This window comes from Athene cunicularia (genome assembly GCF_003259725.1).
Source record: "Athene cunicularia isolate RWA chromosome Z unlocalized genomic scaffold, athCun1 chrZ_part1, whole genome shotgun sequence".
Lineage (NCBI taxonomy): Eukaryota > Metazoa > Chordata > Aves > Strigiformes > Strigidae > Athene > Athene cunicularia.
The window spans coordinates 25,600,128-25,624,698 of record NW_020799142.1 but is presented as its reverse complement, the minus strand read 5'-3'; the positions used below and the strand labels follow the sequence as shown (position 1 = coordinate 25,624,698).

General features: G+C 48.1%; 1 protein-coding gene across 6 annotated transcripts in view; it reads left to right on the top strand.

Moving 5' to 3' along the window:
* Nucleotides 1-7,062: 7,062 nt before the first annotated feature.
* The window catches only part of RUSC2 (RUN and SH3 domain containing 2), a 57,162-nt gene continuing 39,653 nt past the window's right edge, over nucleotides 7,063-24,571 (top strand). For 3 of the 6 annotated variants that reach the window (XM_026865453.1, XM_026865455.1, XM_026865451.1), the window contains exon 1: nucleotides 7,064-7,393. The gene's annotated coding sequence lies outside the window, so the exon portion shown is untranslated. Of the gene's footprint in view, nucleotides 7,394-23,618; nucleotides 24,086-24,571 lie in introns of those variants that run through there. The other 3 variants (XM_026865454.1, XM_026865452.1, XM_026865456.1) reach the window with 2 other exon arrangements.

Sequence of the window (24,571 nt, the reverse complement as noted above, 5' to 3'; positions counted from 1 at the left end):
GGAGCGGGGAGGCTTGTCCGTGAGCAGAGCAGGGCGGGGGGCAGCTGCCTGGGGGGGGTCCGTGTGTCCCGGGATGTGTGTGTGTGTGGGGGAGACCTCGTGTCGTCGGTTGTGCCATGTCTGGACATCATAATTCAGCCTTTCATGAAGGTCTTGTATTTGATAGACATATCAAAAATGAATCCCTGAAATGTGGGTTACTCCCCTTTTTCCTCATTATTCCATAACAGAAAGGTTTGAAGACTGTTCTGCTGTAGCACCTAAATACTGCCAGCCCGCTGGTCAGCAGTTTCAGGATCAAGAATGACAATGCTTGGGTGACAACCCATGACAATATGGTTACTTTTCTTACACTGCAGCAGAGGAGGTCTTAGAGCATCTTCTCTCTCCCCTGAATCCAACAAGGTGACACACAGCAACCTCTGCCACTAACAGTGTGGGGCACCAGGTGCTTTGGGGCAGAGGCACCTCAAGGCTGTTTCAGATGGCTAACTGCAGCACCTGCAGTCCTGCCAGGCTGCCCGCCGGCTCTCACTTTATCAGTCTGCATCCACACAACTCTCTTCCACTGACCTGTAGCCTGGAAGTCATTACGAACAGCTCTTAGGGAAAGGGAAAGCAAAGGAGCATTGCCTGCTTGCCCTAGGTTCTCCAACTGCAGCAATCCTCAACAAGGTCTGTTGTAAGAAAGGAGTTGTGTGAATAATAACCCATGCTAATTACCAGCTGAGAACAAAAACATAAGGAGCATAAGGGACCTCTTGGATATCTGTGGGATGCTGTGTCCTATAACCCCATCAGACCACTAATAAAACTTCATTCTAAAACCAGCCATTCCAGCTGGAAAGCTTCCTGTTCTGACTGTTGATTTTTCTTCTCCCCCTCTAATTTTCAACCTAAATGTATTCACAGTGCATTTATTCTCTTGTTGTTGTGCCAGCATTATCCTTTTGCTTCAGCAGTTCTGTTTGTCTCCTGTGATATATTTAGAGAGCAATCCTATCCGCTCTCTGCCTACATTTGGCTAGGCTAAACATGCCAGGCTCTTAAGTTTCTTCTTGTTTGATAGGTTTTCTGTTTCCCCCAGGCCTTTGTGCACCTGTTCATTTGTGTTGATCATTTTTAAATGCAGGTGACCAGAATTTTTCTTGTATGATGCTCTTGTCATCAGTGCCTTACAATAGCACTGGTATTTCACTGCCTTGTCTAGACGGCATTTGCTTTTCTTATGGCCTCATCATCCCTGTGATCCCTAATGCAGCCTTAGTTGGTTATTTTCCCTAACTTTACCATGCCTGTGCACAATTGTTAGCTAAATAAATACCTCTCATCTCTGTCTTATGCCTGATAACACGGGGGAGGAGCTGAAGTCATCATAGCATAAGTTTGTGCATGTTGATGCTTTAAACTGGTGTCTGGTCCTCAGGGACAAAATTTTTCCATGAGGGCTGGCAAGAGCTTTTTTTACTATATCTACTTGTGTGCTGGCTGATACACTGGTAAATATGCTGGAGTGAGGGAGCTGTTGTTCCTCCTAGCAGAAGCAGGTTCCCAGGCTCAGCTCCCTGTCCAGGAGCCAACTCTAGCCCCATTCCCATGACAGGGGAACTGAGTTGCTGCAGGGCTGCATGAGATGCAGGGCTCAGAAGAAGGGCATGGGAGCTCTGCAGCCTGCGAGTGCTTCTGACCGTAGCTGCAGCTCAGCTGCTCTTCAGTTTTTCCAAAGCTAGTCTTCTGCTGCCCTACTTTTTATAATTTACTCAGAAGTAGAGAGTGTTTTTCTCTGGCTGGCACTGCGGAGCAGCAACCTCTCCCCCGTCGCTCCCCGCTTGAAGGGAAGTGGTTTTCATACACCCTGTCCTTTTCCCCAGCCTGCCGCTCCTCCTCGGTGGAGCTGGCTGTACTGAGTTTTCAGCTCCCAGCCTTTCTGCGCAACGCTAAGCCCTCTGCCAGACTTTTCAGCTATAAATGGATCTGGCCTTTTCCAACCCCCTCTCCTGACACCAAGAGATGTTGCGGGAAACCGGAGCTGGGCCAGGCTTCCTCTGAATTAGGAAAACATACGATCCAACCACTGGCTTTTCGTAGGTTCTCTGGAAGCATCGTGCCTGGCTTTGGGGGGGAGCTGTCTGTGCCCCAGTGAGGGCTGTGCTGCTGAGCTGCTTGTTTGCACTGCAACAGGGGTTATTCCCAGACCTGAATGCAAGGCTGGGGCAGACCTATAGGTGTTATCTCCAGCCCCATGCATCACCTGACAAACAAAGTGCTTTCTGATCTGAGAGTTGTGTCTCAAGGGAAGGCCAATTTTTTTGTTACTGACTGCATCCTGCTTCCACATCCGTATTAGGCACTTAATAAAAGAAGCCTGGCTTTTGTACATAATGAATAACGCTGTTTGCCTCCCTTAACTTTGGTATTTATGTCAAAGATCCTCGGATCTTTTAAGCTTTATGGTGCATTGTCCCTCCCCTGAGAGGCAGGGAGGGTCAGTATCTTCTTCAGCAGGAAGCTGGGGCCTGAAGTATGCAGACCAAGGTGACTCAGGGAGTCAGTAGCTGCCCAGAATTTTAAACTGAACTCTTTTGTGTCATCTGGAGTAGAGTGCTACCCTCCATCAGCCCTGAAGGCATCCAGGCCATTCATTCCATGTAGGGTACAGGTCTGTATTTAGAAAACTAATTTGTACTCTCATGTTGAAAAATTGTAGTCTAAAAGTCTTATGTGCTTCATAGAAGCTGCCGGGCCAGGTTCCAGTCTGGTGACCTTTTGCTGGCAGCAGTGGGTTTGCATCCTTTGGACTTAGATAACAACACCTAGAGCAGCTGCTTCAGAGGCTTCCTTACCTCGTGGCAATCATCCCTCAAAAACCTTCTGGCTGTGGATAAGGGAACATAGAATATTCAAAAGGTTTATGGTAGCCCAGTATTCTGCCTGCAGTTCTGCTTCTGGTTCAATTTTTGCTGTGGCAGCAGATGCTGTCTGACACTTTTTCCTGTGCAGGATGCCTGGTATCCTGAGTCTTCTCTACTCAGTGGTTTCTGTTGCCTTTGGATAGGTTGGTGGAACTGTTGACGGGGCAGTGTTCGATGGGCAATGTGCAGGAATGCATCTGTTCTTTTTTTATGTGAGCTGCAGAAAGTAATATCCCAGACCAGGATATTACGTAGGGGTTATGTCTCACGGAAACCTCCTTTCTGTCTTTCTGCTGGGATTGCAGGCAGTATTTTGCATGAAACAGGTAAGGGATAGATGAAGTGCCTCCTTCCACACACCATCAACCTGCTGTGTGGCAAGGGTACCTTTGAGGTCTGGGAATACGAAAAATGAAGATACTGTGTGTAGCTGTAGCTGCCCTATGCTCTTTCCTGTGGTTAGCTCTGCTGAAGCTGGGCCAGGGTGGTTTGCCAGCTCAGCTTGGAGTAGTTCAGGGTAAGCTTGGCTGGGAGGAGTTCTTTTGCTTACTGTATCCTTCCCAGATGTTCAGAGAGTCTGGCTACCCCAATTTTTGTTTGGCCTTAGATAAACTGCCTTCCACTCAACACTTCCAGTTCTTCACCAAACCCATGAACACATCGCAGGGTGTTTTCTGAGGTCTGCTGACTATAGATATCTCTGATTCTGCAACATGAAGCCTGGTTGGGGTTTTGCTTGTGATATCTGGCTACTTATGTGAAGCCCACAGTTCCTCCTCCTCCTCTTCCCATTCCTATGCGTGTTTGCCTGGACTAGGGATATTGTTGTGCTTGGGTGGATATTTACTGAGCATCTTTGTAATCCTTAAACCTTGTCCTGGACTCCGCACTTCCAAGTCCTCAGAGGAGCTGTGGATGGGAGTGTGTGTCCGTCACCCAACATGGTAGAGATTCTTGGCAGAATGATGATAGCACTAAATCACAGTTACAATTAAAGCTTTATTTTCTTAACAGGTTCCTGGCATCCAGAAACCTTGAAGCTGGTAGGGAGGGGAAGAAGAAATCTGTTTGGTTTGTCTGCTTGGTGCACAGGACATTCAGGGTCTGATGATGAGGGGAAGGGAAGAGAAAGACTATGCTCGGTCACAGAGAATATCTGATCACCTCATAAAATGGCATTAGTTGTGCTAACCACATTGTCAAGGATCGGGAGCAGGGGGAACTGGTCACAGTGTTCTCCTCAGGACTGCTCCTGTCTGAGCAAACTCCCCTTGGACAGCTCTTGGGCTGCTGTCACAAAAATCCTGCTGACAGCAGTATCTGTCTGGCACAACCTGTAAAGTCTTCTATTGGAGGGCACTGCCTTAGGATGCTTTCAACCTCTCTGCTAGTTAATTTGCTTTGCAGAAAATTATGCACTACAGTGGTGGTGTCTCTTGGGCAACTTGTTCATGTCCTTCACAAGAAGAACTTCTTGTTGACTGATTTCACAATGGCTGGATCAAAGTGCACCAGGGTCCTCCATGAGTGCCAGGGCAATACACTGGTTTAGACAGTGGTGTGTGAGTGCGAATTTGTCATGCTGCTAATGTCCCAGCTATGGTATGTGGAGTGTGGATGTCCCAGCTATGGTATGTGGAGTGTGGCCATCCTACTGCTGTAATTGTGCTACCATATACACAGCTGTGGAGTATCTGGTACAGGTGTCTGTCTACCTGTGCATGGACCTGTGACAGCACAAGTGCAGGTGCAGAACAGGAGCATTAGAGCTCCACAGCTCTGTGCACCAGGCCATAAAGAGATAGCCAATGAGACGGAGCATTCTTGGCCATTGTGCTTAGACCACTACTTGTCAAATGCCATGCTTTGCAATGCATCAAAGCTCTGGTGCCTGTAGTGCCTGGGTTCTGTAGGGATCTCTGTGGAACACATGCTGCAACACATCTAGCCATGATTTGGAAAACAGTGAAGACTATAATTTTTGAATGATTCTAAGTTAAGGTAGTTGGTTTGAAAACTGCCTGAAGAATCACAGGAGTTTCTTGCAAAACTATTAGCATCATAAAACAGCAAATGGGATTCCATGCTGATAAATGACACAGCTTTATGTGTGTCATGGTGATTGTTTCCCACTGCCCACAAGAAGCCCTCTGGAGTCACTGTGCATCGTTATCCGAGCACATCATTATCTGAGCACATCAGCTCTATGATCAGCTGTAGCCAAAAAGCAGACCTCATACTGGAAATAAAGAATAAGTCAAAAAGTGCTGCTATATATTCTTGCAGACTTAGGTATAGTCACGTGCCCGCATCCCAAGTACCACATATAGCCTGGTCACCCACTCTCAAGAAGAGTGGCACAGACTTGGACATAATACAGAAAAGGCGAATGAGGATGATTAAGGGACTGGGATAGCTTCACTAGGAAGAGAGATTAAACAAGGAAAAGTAGATGATAGTGGGAAGGAGTTAAGGCCTATTAAATAGTGTTCAGTGGGGAAAAGTTCAGTAACGAATGACCTTACTCATCTTTGCTATTTCTCACAGCACAGAGGAAGCACATCCAGCAAAATTATTTATTAGGCGGGAGGTTAAGGAAGTCCTTTTTCAACACAGTTGATTTGCAGAACATGTTGCTACGAGATGGCATGAAGGCTGAAAATACACACGGATTCCAAAAGAAACCAGACACCTCAAAGGCTGGGATGTGTTTCAGTAGCTGCTAAACATGGTGGTCAGCATGCAACCTCCAGCTCTAGAAGTTCCTTGACTGCTGATTGTTGCAGGCTGGAAGAGTGTGGCTTTAGGAGAGATCACTTTGTACTCTGTGATATGCATATGCCACTGCCACAGCATCAAGGATAGCGTACTAGACCAGAACAATTCTTGTTGTGACCCAAAATGGTGTCTCTCATTCCCAGAACACGCTGAGACAGTGGGGTGAAAATGAACTGATTTGGTTTTGAGCAGTTCTAGTCTAATGGCTCTCCCGTGAGTTACACAGTGGTCACCACTGATTTTCTTATATCTTTTATTAGCAAATCTGAAGGCACTTGCAGGAGAAAGGAACTGGTGCAGGCACAGCCCACCAGCTCTCTGTGCCGGACACCATGGCAGTTGTTGCAGAGCATGCCAGCTCAGTGACTGCTGCCCAGCCAGCCAGGTGAGATGCCTGGTGCTAACCATCTATCTGGTCCTATCTTTGCTCCCCTTTGGCTTCTGATTAGGATCTGGTTTATGTCCCGATGGAGCAAAATCTGGATTCTTAGAGCCCTTTCTTCATATAACTGTGGGTGTTATTGTTACCCATCCAAATGTCTCGTCCTACAGAGAGGGGAAAGAGCAGGCTATTGCGAATTCTATTGTGAATTCCTCTATCCTTTCCAAGTCCTATGTTGCAATTTCCTCACAGTCTAAGCAACAAAATGTCTCCAGTCTCCATCCACTGAGAACTGGGAAAGGCTGGAACTGCACTGCCTTGAAAAGTCTGTTTTCTGATAATGGAGTGCCTCAGATGCTCATTTTAGGAGCAATAGCAGGAGTCACTGTTATTTGCCACTCACCCTGCTGAAAACTTAGAAAACCAATGTTTTTTTCTTTTTTCAAGAAAACTGGCTGAGGCTGTAACAAAAGCAACCAGACATATGATTTTTGTCTGCCATTCAGCTTTCTGCAGCAGGATTCTTAACTGCTTAAGCCTGAACATAGTATCACAGTGAGATTTTGGGAACACTGGACTCAGAATCCAGTCATAATTTTACCTCTGCCTCGTTCCTTGAACCCTAAATCTATACACTCGCAAGCTGTAATGTTTATGCCGCTTTCAGTGGGATGAATAAAGGGTTTAAAGCCCCTGTTGTGCTGCCTAGTTCCCTGCTCCCTGCAGAGAGAAAAAAAGTCTCCTGGCAGCCTCAAGCTGTTTTTAAACGAGACAAATGCCCGAGGTGCCTGTCTGCCAGAGCCTCCAGCCTGTACACCGAGTCCCTTTTTAGCACGCTTCTCCGCACGGCTATATCTGGCTCCAGTTCCCTTGCTCTGGGAACGTGACCTCATCGTTGTTTTGGTATTTCCAGTGATTCAGCCTGGACCGGGGCAGGGAGGAGTCATTTCTGGTGCAAGCTGACGGGGTGTTTGTGCGTTGCTGGAATTCCAGAGCAGTGCAGCCCCAGCCCTTCCGCTGCCTTGACAGCTCGGCTGAGGCCGGGCTGGTGCATCGCATTCGTCCCTGGCAGATGGCCTGAATGCAGCTGGTAGAGGGACCAAAGCTCCTGCTTTTGGGGGTAATGGGGTTCCCTCTCTTTACAGTGTACCTGTCGTGGTGAGGGTGAAGAAAGCTGCGGGCAGTAGCTTGTATGCCTGGGAAAGCCAAGAGGAGTCTCAGCTTTATGGGAGGAAGAAGAGTCCCACAGAATGCTCGTTACTGTTTACAGACTGCCAGCATCCCATAATGATGTTAACTTTACAGTATCTTCAGCAACTTGGTAAGTGTTACGATCTTTATTTCACAGCGGGGGAAACCGAGGCACCGAACAGGGAGGTGGCATGCTCGAGATTTTGCGCAGCTGAGCTGGATAAGTAAACTCCCATGAAGTGGTGCTGACTATGCCTGTCCGCTCCTGTAATGGCTGGATTCCTCCAGTGAACGATGAGTGTGGGCAGTGAGTCAAACTGAGGTAGAGCAGTGCTTGTAGGGAAGAGCAGCTCCCAAACTGAGACAAGGCCATGCTGTACAGATTGCTAAACCCCATTTTCTGTGGGTATCACTTTCCTCTATCTCTCCAGGTGTGGTCAGAAAGTGCAGGGAGGAGCTTATAGACAGGGTGCCCCAGTCAAGGTCAATGCTTATGCTCCTGGGAATCTGTGGCTGCTGGAGGGCTGTCACTTGTGCCTTGACAGCACTACTGTTGCTGCACATGTGGTGAGCCTTATTGCAGCCTTGACCTAAACACTCTCAACTGCCTCATTTGAGCCAGGGTTGTTGTGAATGGTTTTTACGCCCTTTGGGATGACCTGGTGGTTAGCATTCCCAGTTCAGCTGCAGAAGCAACTTGGTAGAAGGTATGGCTTCAGTGTTGTCTTGCTTATCAGTGAACCAGCCTGTCAGTGTAGTTGTTTCACCCCAGAAGAGACCCATCCTGGTTTGTCCCTACACAGGAATAAGTCATGAAGGCTCATCATGTTTGGAGAAGCAGCCCCTCTCTGGAGCCCTCTTGCAATGTTGATGAATACTTGGCATTGAAGTCGGGGCTGTATTTTGTCTCAGACAGACCTGAGGAGCTGCACCTGGTACCATATTCACTGTTGTTACATCGGGAAGTTTTCCCTTGTGCAAGGGCAGCTCAATGCTAGGAGAATTCATCCCAGGGTCAGCTGGGCTGGGCTGTTGTGGAGAATCTCTGCACCATGGAAGGGGAAAGCATAAAGCGCCTTCCTCATTGCAGGCACTGTCAACCCAGGGAAAGATTATCAGCATTTGCAGGAACAGGGATTTTTAACTCTGATAACCTTGCTTTCCCAGTTGTCTGGAGAGGTAGTGGCTGTAGCAGCACTTTGCTGGAGAGAAGAGACAATAGATAATACAACCTGGCTGCTTGCATTAACAGGGAGCATTTCAGGCTGGCTTGATGCCTGTCTGGCTTCAACCCTCTGGTAGGTATCACCAGGACATACACCTATTACTTTGGGGTCCCTGTGCTCTCCTTGAAGCTAGTTTTTAACAGAACTCACTGATGCAATTGGCCTGAGTAAAATGTTTTCACAGTTCTTCTTTAGAGGCTAGGCAATATTTTATTAAAGGAGGTCCCCTCAGCCTCTACAGAACAGACTTAAGTTGCTTCAGAACTACATGAACTCCCACTTGATTTGTCACCAGTTGCACCCAGAGGTCACTGGCATGGGGTATATGTCTGTTTGGCAGTGGGCTTACTGAATATAGGCTATGCCTGCTGTGGTATACATCCTGAAACAGCTCCTTCTCTGCCTCTTGCTGAGGTCTTTCAGTGCTTATTGAATGGGCAGTGGCTGAAACTTGCAAAACCCCTCTACTGCTGATTCCAGGTGTGGGCACAACAGAGGCAAAGCCCCCAACTCTTTGACACATTCCATCTTTGCCAAGATAGTCCCTATCCCCCATCTTCTTTATTTGGTGTAAATCCAGTTGTAATACAGCTTGTAAATTATCCTGAGACAGCAAGGATAGAAGAATCCTAGCAGGAGGTGCCAAAGGCAGTGAATTGGAGAGAGAGGTAAGTCCCAAAAATGTGGAGCCCCTGAGCATGGGGATTGGGCCTGGACAATAGGAATAGGCTCCTGTACCATCAGCGGTCACACACATGGATGGAACAATGCTCTGATCAGCCTTTCTCCCAGCACTGTGCATCACAGAATCACAGAATCATCTAGGTTGGAAAAGACCTTGAAGATCATCCAGTCCAACCATTAACCCAACATTGACACTTCCCAACCCCACCAGATCCCTCAGTGCTATGTCAACCCGACTCTTAACTCCTCCAGGGATGGGGACTCCACCACTGCCCTGGGCAGCCCATTCCAACGCCCAACAACCCCTTCTGTACAGAAATGCTTCCTAATATCCAGCCTAAACTTTCCCAGGCACAACTTGAGGCCATTACCTCTTGTCTTATCGCTTGTTACTTGGTTAAAGAGACTCATCCCCCCATCTCTGCACCCTCCTTTCAGGGAGCTGTAGAGGGCGATGAGGTCTCCCCTCAGCCTCCTCTTCTCCAGACTAAACCCCCCCAGTTCCCTCAGCCGCTCCTCATACGATCTGTGCTCCAGACCCTCCGTTGCCCTTCTCTGGACACACTCGAGTCATTCAATGTCCTTTGTAGTGAGGGGCCCAAAACTGAACACAGGAATCGAGGTGTGGCCTCACCAGTGCCGAGTACAGGGGTCAGATCCCTTCCCTGTCCCTGCTGGCCACGCTGTTGCTGACACAAGAGAAGGTGTGGGGCTGGGGCTGTCCCAAGCAGGGCATAGCATAGGTTTGCATTACTGCTAGCAGGTGCTGTGTATAGAGTTGTAGGAGCTGATGGAGAGTGTGGCATTGGGGGGGTCTCCCCTCGTGAGTGGTCACTTCACCCCACAGCTTCCCCTCACAGCAGCTGCCCTCCCGCCCTGAGCAGGCAGGCTGTGGAGTCAGCCCACACAGCCCCATCATGCTGGCTCCTTTGTGAACTTGCTCTAAATGGCGCTCTGTAACACGAGCTGCATTTCTGCCATAGCCCTCTCCAGAGTGCATCTGTATTTACACTGGGGCTTTCATTAGCAGTCTGTCCCTTGCATTGCCAGCAGCCCTCCCTTTTCTCTCCTGCCCACACATCACCCTGGCACCACTGTGCCCAAGGAGAGGCAGGTGACTGGCAGCAGGAGGAATCCCTCAGCCAGCTCCTGTCTGGAAGAAGTGCCGTGTCATGTTGATTCTCGCCTGCCATCCTGCAGCAATAGGGGAACTGCCTGTGGAAACTCCCCACAGCATGGCCTGCTGATCCCTGAGCCGACACAGGGACAAGCTGTTTTGCTTTGGATTATCGGCTGGCTCTGCATGCTATATTATTTCTGCTGCTCTCAAGCCGTTGCTGCTGCACCCAGCTTCCAGCTGCGGAGAGCTGAACCCATGATCTGGGGAGATTGTATCTGGCAAGGTAGGACCTGATGCCTTCCGTTTGTTCTGCTAAAAGTAATGTGGTCAGTCCTGCCCCTGCCTGGAGAGCATGCTTCAATTAGTAGTGTGATTGTGGTTTTATTTTGCATTGTTCTGTAGCTCTCATGAACAGTCACTATGCTGCTCAGACTGTAGCCTCTATTACATGGGAAGAAAATGCATATATCCATTTTCTTTTCACCTGCACACTGGAAAATCAGACTCTACTTAAGGATGGAGTGCTGGTGGCCCAGAGCCTGTCTTCTCTGTTCTCATGCAGCATCCTGTGCATGTTCTTCAGGCCATCCTGCTTCTGCAGGAGACATGAAAGTAGAGAGCAGTCTGAATGTGGCTTAAGAGAAAAGAGGAGGGAGAAGAAACTAATTGAAGACAAAAATCAAGAAAGTTCAGTAAGCATGGAAATGGCTTTAGAGAAGTTATTGTTACTCTAGAAAATTAGACAGAAGAAGAACCTCCTTTCCCTGGATAGTCTCAAAAGGTTTTGTGGGTTTTTTTTCCTTCAGCTCCATAGGGCAAGCTGTTTTGATATAGAAAGGCCTGAGGCTGCTGTTGTCCATGGATGAAGGAGAATCAGTCATGTTAGTCTGGTGCCTTCTTTCCAGCAAACTTCACTGGCATTTAATGCATTACCTTCCCCCACCACTGCACACCATTACTGGGGCTGTATAGGGAAAAGAGGTGATGACCAAGAAACCCCTGCTGGATTTCCCTGCAGTAGCCAAGGACAAATAAAATAGGAGTGTGGCAGTATTTTCTTCTGACCTAGCTGGTATTTAGGCACAGCTGTTCCCTTTTTAGTCCACAGCAGCTGGGATGTGCCCGCCCCTGATAGACACAGCCATCCATCTTCCCCAAGCTTACTGTACCTGGGCTTCCCTCCCATGTGGATGAGCATCTCGTAAACAGGACAGACAAGGATATCAGGCCTTCTGCAGGCAAAGGTTTACTTCTGAGGACTAGCCCAAACAACAAACCATGTTTTAGGGCTCCCCTATATACCTAGTTGCTAATCTGTGAGGAGGGAAAGGGGTCCTCTAGCTTTCCCTCCTTAGCATACCCTGCTCTGCTGCCAGTGGGTGTATAAATAGTGCCCACAGTATACTATTTTGGTGACAAGCTCTTCCCAGGATTCATCCAAAGAGTTATGTGAGCAAGTGTTAAAAATAACACCAAGCCCTGCCCAAATGCTGGCGTTGTTTCAGCCAAAGTTTTGGGAATCTTCCATAGAGAGCAATCTTGGGACGCTTGGAAGAGTGCAACAGCAGGGGATCTGGGAGGGCTCCCCATGTTCTTCACCTTTCTGCCCTGCTTAACCACAGAGAACATCAGCCCTCACGTTCAGCAGATGTGCTGGTCACCAAGAGGATGTGAGACTTTCAGTTCTAATTAGGTTATTTGCTGCTGAGCTTTCCCTGTGTGTTCTGAGCATTATTGTTAGATCTAATGAGAGGTACAGCAAATTGCAGGAGGGGCTAACCTGAGCTTTCATCTGGCCTGCTGGAAGGTCCCTGCTGGTGGCCAAAGCTTGTTGCTTCACCGAAAAGTCCTGGGCTGTAGCAGTGGCCTGTGTAGGGATTCAGGCCCTGAGTTAGGTTTATCCTGAGAACTGGTAGCTGGAGATCAGTTTAATCGTGGAAGGCACATTAAATCTCTGTGTGGAATTCTGCCCTTTTCATGGTGTGTTCAGTGCCTATAACTGAAAACTGGTCCGCGCTGCAGAGATTTCTGGGGAGCCATGCTCCCTGGGCATGCACAGCCGGTGCAGGAGGCACCATCCCACTGAGGAGCTAGAAACTACAGTTTGTTTACCTCAGGCTGGGTTTTGCCTGTTGTTGATCGAGTCCTGTGCTAGGTATGCAGTTCAGCTTCTCTCATGGTGCTGCAGCACCAGCCCCTGCTGTGTGCTGGAAAACAGGAGACCCCAGTGGAAAGCAGCAGACCTCGCTGAGTCCTTGTGTTCAGTGTGTGGAGCTCACAGAAGTACTTCTTGGAGGGCTCATGCTCAAAGAAGCCCCATCTGAAGACAGAAGTGCTCCCTCTTGCAGATAGATAATGTGGCTCCACTCTTGCCTGGTCTAATATGAGATCCAGGAGTTACCCCTGGTGGGAGGGAAGCACCCATTGCTGTTACGTGGCTCAATACAATACAATACATGGAACCTTGCACACAGAAGAAGAGGAAGAGAGCCAAGATGCCTCTTTGCTGCAAACCTGGGAGCAGTGCTTGGTCTTCTATTTGCTCTGAGTTGAAAGCAGTAGTGTTGTGGAGAGAGGAGACCACACTTCTTTTTCAGATGCTGAGGTTCATGACTACAGCATTAATCCCCCTTGGCCTCCACTTTCATCTCCAGATACATCTGTGCTAGTTTCTGGCTTTGCAGATGAAGGGCCAGAGGCTTCTGCAGTCTCCGAGTACTTTATTTTCACAAGGGCTGGATTTATTTTAAACTGATACAGAAGGTTGCTCTGAAAGCAGCAGGTGAGCAAAAATTACTAAAAAGGTCACAAGCACTCTTTGGCCTTCCATGCTTCACCTCCTCTGACAGGGGATTACTAATTCTGGTAGATGTTCCCAGGGATGGAGAGCAGGTCCTGTTAGAACATCATGACCAAGTGTTTTCTCCAGCTCTGTCCTGGTTTGGGCTGGGATAGGTTTTTTTTCCCATCTTAGTAACTAGAATAGTGCTGTGTTTTCATTCAGTGGAATTTGATACGAGAAGAACATTGATAATGTACTGATGGTTTTAGCTGTTGCTCAGAAATCCAGGACTTTTCAACTTCTCACATCCTGCAAGCGCACAGGTACACAAGAAGCTTCGGGGAGGGGGACACACAGCCAAAACAACAGACCCCAGCTGGCCAGTGGAACTTTCCATATCACCTAACGTCATGCTCAGCGTATAGAGAGGGGCTGGTTGGGAAGCTGCACTTGGGTGTTTGGGATGGTGGTTTCAGGATTCTCTCCTCTCTGGCATCACAAGCCGGGAACAGGCTGGGCATTGGTCAGCGGGTGGTGAGCAATCCAATTGTGCATTACCCATTTGTATTTTCTATTATTGTTATTATCATTATGATGATTATTTTCTTTTTCAATTATTAAATTGCTTTTATCTCAACCTCCGAGTCTCCTTACCCTTACCCCTCCAACTCTCTCTGTGGTGGGGGAGTGTGAGCAGGCGGCTGCATGGTGCTGGCTGCCAGCCAGGTTTAAAACACGACAGGCTGTTGCTCTGAGAATGAGTGAAAGCAGAGCAGCCACTCTGGCTTGGACTGTTGTATCTCGCATGTTCAGTCCTTGCTAGCTCTCCCCATCTCACTGTTTAGCTGGTCTTCTCTTTTCCTTGCTGCGTGTTGAGAGGCACACGCTGCCTTTCTGCACAGGATGGAGTGTTTTCTTAAGTGTGTATTGAAAGCACAGGCTTCAGAATTGACGAGGGATGGAAATATGTCACGGACATGAAAAGCATGGTTCTGTTTTTCCAGGAACTTGCTCTGGGCAATCAGTCCTTCATCAGGGGCTTCCTGCTCTTCTGTTCCTCTGCTTCTTCCTGCTCCTCTCCCATGTCCAGCCAACAAAGGAGCTCTCTGAGTCATCATCTTTCTTCTTATTATTAGGCCTGAGCTAAGGCTCTGTGAATCATTGTACGCTACAGAGCTCCTGAGGGCTCTTTCAGGGCTCTTTACACCCTGCCATGCTCTTGTTCCCCTGACTGGAATGTGTCTGGGGTGCATGGGGACACATGACCTTGTTTGTCAACTTCAAACACCTCTTCCTGAACACTTTTCAATAGTCTTCTGTGTGGTGCCTGAGCCCCACACCACAGTTTCCAGCAGTTCCTGAAGTGCTGAGATATCTCCATGGGGAACCCCATAGAGCCGTGTAACCCAGCTTTTTCATCTGCTTCACGGGAGGCTGAGCCCTATTTCAGTCTGTCCAATACAATCTAAGCTTGGCGTGTTTGTCACACATCTCCTGTGACCTGCTTTACCTTCGTGACCTGCCTCATTGCTGGTGCCTGGGCTTTGCCTCTGCTAGCTTTTATTTGCTATTTTAAAGAACATGGCAGGACTTCCTCCCAAGCACAGATCCCCTTTATCACTATAGCATTTCCTTTGCTGTGGGTCTTTCTCCAACCTGAGCAAAATTGTTGGAGGTGGCCAATGGGCACATACTTCCCAGTTCTGGCTCTGTGTGCCTGCCTGCCTATGGGATGTCTGCTTGTTGGTCGAACATGTCATTTGGACGAGGCAGACCTTGTACAACTGGCCACAGGGCAGCTAGGTGCTGCAGATTAGACTCTTTGTCTAATTAAGCAAACACCAATAAATGCATACAGCCAAAAGGTTGTTTAATCATGGGCTGACCGGACATGGAGATCTTGGGTACAGCTGGCTGATGGTCCAGGACAGTCTGCTCTATTAGATGGGAAGAGGTTAAGAATAACCAGAGAGAAACTTAGAGGGGTTCTCAGCTGTAGTCAAGGATCATCTTCAACAAGACTGAATTAATGAGAAAAAGTCTCTTCACTGTGGTGGATGAAAGGAGGATGATTTTATTGGCTGAAAGCTGGTGCTAAACATATTCCACTTAGAAAAAAAAAAACCAAACCCAAACCCTGGAGTATGTTTTTAACAGCCGGATGGATTAGCTACTGGATCAGCTGGCATGGAATGCTTTTCCACTCTCAGGCTGTACCCGCAGGTTTGCCTGTGTCTTTCCAGGAGCGTGTTTCTGTTTCTCCAGGTATTCTGTCTCATTGAATAAACTCTCAGCTTTTAATCCTGCATTAGAGGCTTCCTGCTCCTCTGAGTCAAACAGAAATTATACAATAATAAAACCTCCAGAAGCCATATAATTACATCTCCTTGGCCCAGACATAGTGGACTTGGGCTATGTCATTCCTTGTGCTTCTTCATTTTATCTCTCTGGAAGTTCCCAGTGATTGGACATCATCTGCTGCATCCTACATCTTAGCAGTACAGTCCCTTTCCTCTGTTAGTATCTCCTGATGCCATGGCATACTGGGTTGGCCAAGACTATAGGCATTTCTTTGGTGGCAAAGCTAGTAAAATCAATTGTTTCCAATTTCTGACACTAAGGGCCTGTGAGAATTATCAGGAATGCATGCCTTTAAATAAGTTAAGCAAACAGCTTCTGAGACAAGAGCATGCAAAATATTAAGAAACCCAGTCTTACCTCCTGACTGCTGTGCTTTTTTGGTGGAATAATGAATGGCTAGTTTTATCTGTTACACCTGATGTCTAACCTAAACTTGCCTGTCTGCCCCTCAGGGACCCTATTCCTGCTGTTGAAGATAGGGAGAACAGCTTATTCATTTGCTCTTGGTAGCAGCCTTTTACATATTTCAGAACTGCTTTCATGTACCCCCTAGTTTTCCACAGAAGACTAACTCACTTGCTTTGCAATTTACTCCTTTGTGTTTTTCCTTGCTCCCTTTGAACTCTCACCAGTTTTTCCATATAGGACATGCCCATGAGGCATGTGCCAGTGTTCGGCAGAGAGGAAGGGTTACTCCACATCTGGTGTATGACATGCCTATTCGTACAGCCCTACATACTGTTTGTTTGCTTCAAAGCAAAATGCCACTATTACTCAAGTTCAGCCTGTGATCTATGGTAACCGCAGATCCCTTCTGAATGAGCAGGTCATGCATGGTGATTATGGGTGGGGATGTGCAATCTGTGCTGCGTGAGGTGTCATGGTAATGATTATAATTTATGTCAGTTTGCTGTTTATGTAGACCTTATGCTTTCAGCTAACAGTATTGGTACTGTAGACGATAGAGGTGAAGAGTAAAAAACAACTGATACATCTGAGAGCCAGAAGGTTAAATGCACAGAATTTAGTTACAAGCCTGCATTACACTGGTTTTTTAGGACATTTGGTCCTGTTTCCTCGCCCCTTTGCAGCTTTTCTAGTTGCCTGCTGGGATGTGGGCGCTCCGGAGCACAGACTGTCTCCTGGGTGGCACTGAAGTCCTATGCCTGCCAATCTTGTGCTGTAGCATTGCTGCTAGTGGGTGTTTTTTGAGTGTACCTTCAGCAGTCTCTTTTAAAATCATAGACTGCTTTGCAGAAGTGCAAGCTGTCTAGACATTGCTTTATTTGCTACTAAAACATAACCAGCTGGGACAGGTAACACTGCAGAGCAGCAATGCATGCCCAGTTTGGGTGATAAATGGAGAAATTCAGGAAAAAAAATCAGCATAAGCACCTATATAGTTAATATCACCTGTCTAATAAATCAGCTGGTGGTTATGTGCTCTCTGGGCTTTGTTGCAAAGATGGGAGTGTTTGAGAGCAGGAGGTGTGCTGGGGGCTCACTTCATGGTGAGTTGACAGATCTCACTGCTTGACTTCTGCTGTTGCTCTAAGCAGTGATGTCAGGGAATGCTCTGGCATGCGCAGAGAGAGGTGAGTGTGGGTTTTCTGTGCGAAATCTGGAGCAGTTTTCATGCTTGCTGTTGCCTTGGAAAACTGGAATATTTATGACTTGGTACTGAAGCAGGAGGGCAGGAGTCTTTTTCCATTCTTGGATATGGTCTCTCGTGTGTCCAACAGTGATATTTCTCCTCTGCTTGCCCCTTTCCTGCTGCATCCTTTCCATTGCGATCTCTGTGAGCTGAGGCTTGTTTGCAGTGCAGTCACTCTAGCTTTGAGACAGTCAGGTGATGCCCCCGGAGTGGGAAAGGAATGCCACTTCAGTGTATATCATGGGAACCATAAGCACTCACCTTCCTTGAGCAGTGCGTGCAGTGTACAATCTGTAGGTGTACTTCATACGTAGACAGTGAACCATTTTAGGGCTGTGGATTCAGTTCAGCCCTGCAGCTTTCCAACTGCTTAGTTGGAAATACATAATTTTTATTTGGGGTCAGAATACAAACCAGTGAATACTGTGGCTGCCAGATTCACCAGCTCCAGGGTAGCATATAATGTGGTGGTGAGGAACTATTAAGTTGTGGTGAAACTAATGGTTTAGGTAAATAGTGCTGTAGAGGCAGTATTGATCCCATTTTGAAAACTAATTTTAATAGAAGCGAAGCCAATAACACCTTAATATCCACTGTAACCATGGGCTGCTCAGAGCAATTGATTGCCAGATTAGATGGCATATCTTTTTTGTAATAATACCCTTTCTGCTCCTTTTGCCAAGGCTTTGATGGGTTAGAGAGTTTATATTCCCACTCAGTGTATCATCAATATTTGAGTAAGTGCTTGAAGAAACAGGGTTGCTCTTAGATCTAGCCTCCTGTTTCAGACACTCTGAAATCTGTCTGGATCAGTTTACGTCCAGGCTTTGCTTCAGTTCAAAGTTTTCTATAGAGCTTTATGAGCTTAGTTTGTCAGACTGAAGCTGAGAATTCAGGCATGATTCAGGAGATGCTCTGTTGTTTCTGTCCTGATTTCCTTCTGCCTAGAAGTGTTCAGCTCTTTCTTTGTGCTCTTGCTTGGGCAGTACTATGTATTAGGGCTAAAAGATGGGCAGTGAGGTTGCAGGATCAGTTCTTCCTTTCCCACAGCCTTCCAGCTGGTTCACATCTCCTTGTTGCCCCAGTCTTCTGCATGTAAAGTATTGATAAGAGCACTTTCCTAGAAAAACAGTACAAACATACTGGCATCTTGAGTGGGAAGGGACTGGAGACAGACAGCAGGCTGTGTGCTGGGTTTGGTTTTTCTGTAGACATCTCAGTATTGTATCATATGTGGAGCTGAGCCCAGCCCCATGGGGAGGCTTGCCAGCACTAGCCCTATCTGATAGCTGTGACTTTTTATGGAGCTTGTGGAAGCCTCTGTTCGTGGGCAGTGAGGCATCAGCCGCTAGCAATAGAAAGGGTTTGACCTTAATACAGGGAGGCTGAAATCACTATCATGATTGGGAACCACTTTGCCCAGTATGATTTTTTCTAAAACTGGTTGCAGGTGGTCAGCTAGGGAGGAGAGGGAGCAGGACAAGCAGATATCATACCCTAATTTTTGTTTTCCTGGGGAATATGCCAATTCTATTATATTTTATCTGTTTACTAAGCTGAAATGGATCTCTCAAGTGCTTGCCCTGCCTCCCTTTGAACCCCTGTGGACTTCCCCCATCCGTAATACCTTTTGAGAACTAAGAAGACTGGAGCAAGATAACAGAAGTGTTGAAAGAGGAACTACTGGTCTGCAGGGAAGTTGTTCATAGAGAGTAGCCTTAAAATGGAAGCTATTTAATATGTCAAGTCATGCTCTGAGCATTAAAAAGTAAGATTTTACTAGTGATGTTTCCTAAAGACACAAAGCTAGGAAGCATCATCAGAGGCAGTTCAGGGTTATTCAGCAGGAAGAACTTGGATGTCCTTGAGAAATAATACATATGGGAATTGGGTAGTTGAAAATTGCATGGCTGTGTGCATGAGAAATGGACAAAAAGTTCAGCTCCAGCTGGGAGCTCATTAGGGAAAGAAAGAGAGACAGCAGAAAACCCAGGGTCTGTCAGTAACGTGCAGAATAACTGTGAGCAGCTAATATGATGCAGCTATGAAAAAGATAAATGTCATCCAGTGTTACACATTGGACAAAATATTTGTAGCAGAGACAGGAAAATTTTAGTGTATTAAGGCATGGTGAAACTTTTCTTGGAAGGCTGTGTACATTTCCAGTCACTCTCTGAAGGCTGTATGCAAACTGGGTCAGGTCCAGAGAAGGGATACTGGTATGATCAAAGAAATTAAGAGTCTACCTAATATAAAGTGATTAAAGAACTCAGCTGATATCGTTTTAAATGCAGACTGGATAAATTCTGACGTTAATGCTCATTTTTGGAACACGAGTGAATAGAGGTGAGCTGTGCATGGATAAAGATAAGCTGGAAATTTGGAGAACGTTCTTAAATATCAGAGGAATTAATTTGGGGAATTAATTCTGTCACCAAACAAGGAATGTCCAAATTCTGGGAAAAAAAGGCAACAACTTTCTCATCTCAAGCCATTTTCTTATGTGGAGGCATGAGTCCTGCCTTGGGTTGCTAGCCCTGAAGAAATCCGTACTACTGCTCTGGGCAGTGGACAGGGCTCTCTGGGACAGGATTGTCATGGGGAGGCTGGTGAATCCTGCTGTTGTGAATGTGCCTGTGACTGGCATAACCCCAGAGTCCTGTACCTCTGTCCTCAGATCCTCTCAGAAAGCAGGCTCAGTGGAGGGGATGGGTTAGTGACCCCCTGGGGAAATGTGAGGGCTGAGGGCAGGCATTCCCACTAAGCTAATGCGTGCTTTTTTCAATCTTGATTCTGACCTCTCATTCAAAAAACTCCTATATTTGTTGCCAATGAATAGAAAAGTTGTCAAGCACATGTTGATAACGATTATCCTGTATTGATCTGTTGTTTGGGGGTTGTTTGACCTTGAAAGGCAGGGCTGGCAGGGGTGAGGATGATTTTGATTTTTCTTTCTAAGGATTTTTATAGTTTTCAGCAGCTTCTGATTTCCTGATGGCCCTTGTGTTCTGGTCCCCCTTGCTCCACTTGAGCAAGACCATGGCTTAGTCCAGCTCTGACTGACATCCCACTCTGGTATTCCTGAAACAGCCTCAGCTGTGGTGGATGGGGTTGCCATGTCTTGAGGGTTCAGATTTCTGCCATGAGCAATCAGTGAGTGAGGTGGAAAGGTGCTGAGTGGCTCCCATCTTGCTCCTGGGTGGTCCAGCGCACGGGAAAGAGTGCTCAGTCCACCCCTCCTGTGGCCATGCTACAGATGGGGTCATGATGAGCCATAAGCTCTTGCCTAGGCATGTTTGTGCTGTTTCACCTGCAGATAGCATGGCGCAGATTATATGCTGTGGTGGTGAGCTTGCTCATACTGCTTTCTGTTTCCTTGAGAGGCATGGACACAATCCATGTAATGAGGGCTAGATCAAAATACTCATACTTTAGCAGCAGGCAGCTCCCTGTGCTGGGTTGTAGCCATGAGATTCAGTGGAGAGGTGACAGCCCTGGGGTTGTCAGGCTGTTGCAAGGGTGGACACTCACGCTTAACAGCGAGGGGTGATTAAAGACCTGTTCCTGCCCGCTGCTTGGTGTCCAAGCTACAGCCCAGGCAGCGTGCTGGAATCTGGGGCTGAGCTGTTTCCAGTTCACGGATCACTGGAGCAGATGTGCAGCAATTAGGCGAGAGGCTTGGGCTGCTGGTGGATGATTTTGCTGTACATGTGCAGCAAAAGTGGAAAGGTTTGTTCCTTCTTGTATGTGGGGGTGTGCTGACCTCAGCAGCCAATTCCTGCATAGTATGTGGAGGAAGGAGCCCGAGGCCAAGACAAAAATGTGTTGGGCTTTTCTCCACCTAGATCATCTATGTGTGTCCTGGCTGTTGTCAGCAAGCTCTCCAGGTACGCATATGGCTTGTGTCCAGCCTGAGTGCGGCACATGGGGCTCCCCCGAAGAGGTGAGTTCTGCTGCAGACTGGCACTGGGAATGGGATGCGCCTCCTTACTGGAATTCACTGGTGGGAGAACATGGTGTGTGTTGAGTTCTCACATCCATGGAGCAGAGAGGAAGGAACTGAGATGGCAAAAACCCTTCCTGACACGCAAGATTCCTGTGAATAATGAGACTGATGTTGCTTGATAAGCAATTTTCATAGAATCATAGAAAGATTTGGGTTGGAAGGGACCTTAAAGATCATCCAGTTGCACCCCCCTGCCATGGGCAGGGGCACCTTCTACCAGCCCAGGTTGCCCAAAGCCCCGTCCAGCCTGGCCTGGAACACTGCCAGGGAGGGGGCAGCCACAGCTTCTCTGGGAAACCTGTGCCAGGGCCTCAGCACCCTCACAGGGAAGGCTTTCTTCTTTCTATCTAAACTGAATTCACCCTCCGTCAGTTTAAAACAATTCCCCCTCATCCTATCCCTACACCCCCTGATAAAGGGTCCCTCCCCATCTTTCCTGTAGCCCCTTTAAGTACTGGAAGGCCGCTATAAGGTCTCCCCAGAGCCTTCTCTTCTCCAGGCTGAACACCCCCAACTCTCTCAGCCTGTCCTCACAGGGGAAGTGATCCAGCCCCATTATCATCTTCTTGGCCCACCTCTGGACATGCTTAAGCAGGTCTGTGTCTTTCTTACACTGGGGAGCTGAAATGCTGGGGTTTCAACCCCAAGCCCCAAATTAAGGTTGACATATGGGTGATTCCCACAGCCCTTCACAAAGGGGGGCGAGTTTGCCTTTAGGCTTCCCTCCAGGGTGCAGCTGGCCTGGCAGGGAAAGACATTGGGTAAAGGAGCCTCAGGGGTTCTGCATTAAGTAACCCAAGGTCAGGTGTCCCACTGAGGGATAAAAGCTGGGACCCCTTGCAGGCAGGGGCAGTGTCTGTGTGTGAGGTGGATGCCCTGTGCAGAGTTCCCTGTTGGGGAAGGACCTCCCGCCTCCCTGGGACCGGGCTCAAGTCAGGTCTGGCTTTTGTAAATGCAGGCTGTGTAGAGATTCAGTGTGTGGCTTCCTTGGTCTTATGTATTTGGTTCTTGACTTGGTTGTCTCTTGTTCCTTCTATGGGAAACTGCATTTCACCATTTATTCTACCTGTTGTTGGTTTTGCGGTGTCGTTGTTGGGGTCAGTGGGATTGATGTGGATTATGTATAATCTGACTGATTTGTTTGTCCCCCCAGCGCTCACCCATGTACTGACCCTTTTGTATCAAATACAATTGGGTTATTGGTTCATCTTTATGCTGGCTGTGTCCTTTATGCTAGGCCTGATAATTGGCAAAACAGGGCCCCAGAGCTGGACACAGCACTGCAGGTGGGATCTCACAAGAGTGGATCAGAGGGGAAAATCCCCTTCCTCGCCCTGCTGGCCACACTTCTCTTGATGCAACCCAGGACATGGTTGGCTTTCTGGGCTGTGAGCACACATTGCTGGCTTATAGTCAGTTTTCCATCCACCAATACTGCCAGATCCCTCTCCACAGGAGTGCTCTCAATACACTCATCCCCCAGCCTGTATTTGTGCTTGGGATTGCCCTGACCCATGTGCAGCACCTTGCACTTGTCCATATTGAATTTTGTGAGGTTCACACGGGCCCACCTCTCTGGCCTGTCCAAGTCCCTCTGGATGGCACATCCCCTCCCTCCAGTGTGTGACCGTACCACACAGCTTGGTGTCAGCAAACCTGCTGAGGGTGCACTCAATCCCGCTGTCCATATTGCTTGGCCACATCTCCTGCCAAGCTGCACCCCACAGTGCTGTGGTGTGTGGGAAGCACCCATCCCTACCACTTCAGGCCATGCAGGACAGGGACCCCTGTTACTGTAGGGGCAGCCATGTTCTGGCACCTTCATTTCCATCACATTGCTTCTCTGAGGAACGCCGTCACCCGCCTGCAGTGTCCTTGCTCCCCTCCTTGCATGAGGGTGTGGAGTCAGCCATGCTCCCCTTCTCTCACTGACTCATCTCTGTGATCAAAGAGAAGTCACCTCCTAGAAGACAGTCCCCAAGACAGAGCTTTATTCTTCCTCATTAGTGCTTGTAATCTCTTACTACCTACAAAGCTTTGGGACAGCCCATCAGTTTTTACTGCTGTTGCGGTAAGCTCCAGGGAGGGGGATGCAACAAAAGGGTGTTTGCTGCAGAGGTGCAAGGCCACGTGAGCTTGGGGTGGGGGGAACATGCTGAATGTGTTTTGGGGAGGATACAAATGTTCATGATTGGAATAGATATGTGCATGGGAGTGTTTCTGAGGGAGCCCCTGTCTGCTGCATTGCTCGCTCTTATTTTTAACAAAACAGGCCTCTGACTCCCTCTGCTCTGGTGTGCATGTCTGCTACACAAGGCAGGCATTGCTGTCAGTGAATTGGTTAATGCCAGTGTCCTGTGGCAGGCACAGGGATGCAGGCAAGCACTCAGCCTGCCAGCATTTATACCTCCTGGCGTCAGCATTGGCAATGCTTGTGGAGGACTGGGGAGGGCACCGAAATAGTTTCCATTCTCCTCTCTGCTGTGGGAACGAGTCTCCTGGGTAACAAACGCTCCTTGTTCTGCACAGAGCTCCGCAGCTGAGACTCTCTGTCTCCTTCCTCGCTGCTGCTCTCTGACTGTCCCAGCTGAAGGGGACGGAGACGTCTGCTTCAGCCTGCCTTAATTAACGCTGACACTACAATGGGACTGGCCATATGGGGGTCCGGGGGCTGCACGCTAATGGGAGTGCAGTAAATAGTCTCATTTACTGCAGCTCGGGTGGAGCAGAGCCTGTCAGGACTAGGTTTCTGCTTGCTGTAATGGCCAGGCATGGAGGTGTGTCCCTTGCTCCTGCGTCCTCCCTGGGTCTTGTCCCTGGTGCCTGAGCGGGACTGGGTGGTGGTGTGGGTCCTGAGCATCCACGGAAAGGCAAGTGCCCTGGGGTGCGTGAAGTACCACAGATGGAGCAGATGCATTGGCCTTTTGGGAAGGACCTGCAGAGCCTGAGCTTTGGGATGGGCTGAGGGATCATTCCCAGTGTTTTGGAGGTGAGTAGCAGAGCCCGCGCAGCCCACAGTCAGCCCAAGGCCATTTCTCTTTTCCCACTGGAAGGGTCTCTCTGCACTGGAGAAAGTCCTGGTCTCCTGCCTCTGGAGCTCTTGATGGGAGCCACCCACCAGCCATTGGTTTTTCAGTCAATCTGATTTGAATGTTACCTGAAGAGAGATTTTAAAGGTTTCTAGTGGTCTGGGATCTGAAGACAATTGGCAGCTGCTTCCAGTAATGAGTCTAGCATTTTTCTGGCACAGCTTTTTGTATTGGCCTGTCCAGAGGCAGAAGCTTCTGCAAGGTGTTGTATTGTCTGAACTGTTGTATTTGTTTTATTTGGTTGCTGCTTTGGGTGCATTGTGGCATAAAGCAGAAAGTACTCAGGCATGTGATGGTTCTTCATTTCTTTGAACTGTGTGTCTCTGACATTTTAACTCTGATTTACCCACTCCCCATGGAGCCTCAGTTTAGAAAATGGAGTTTGG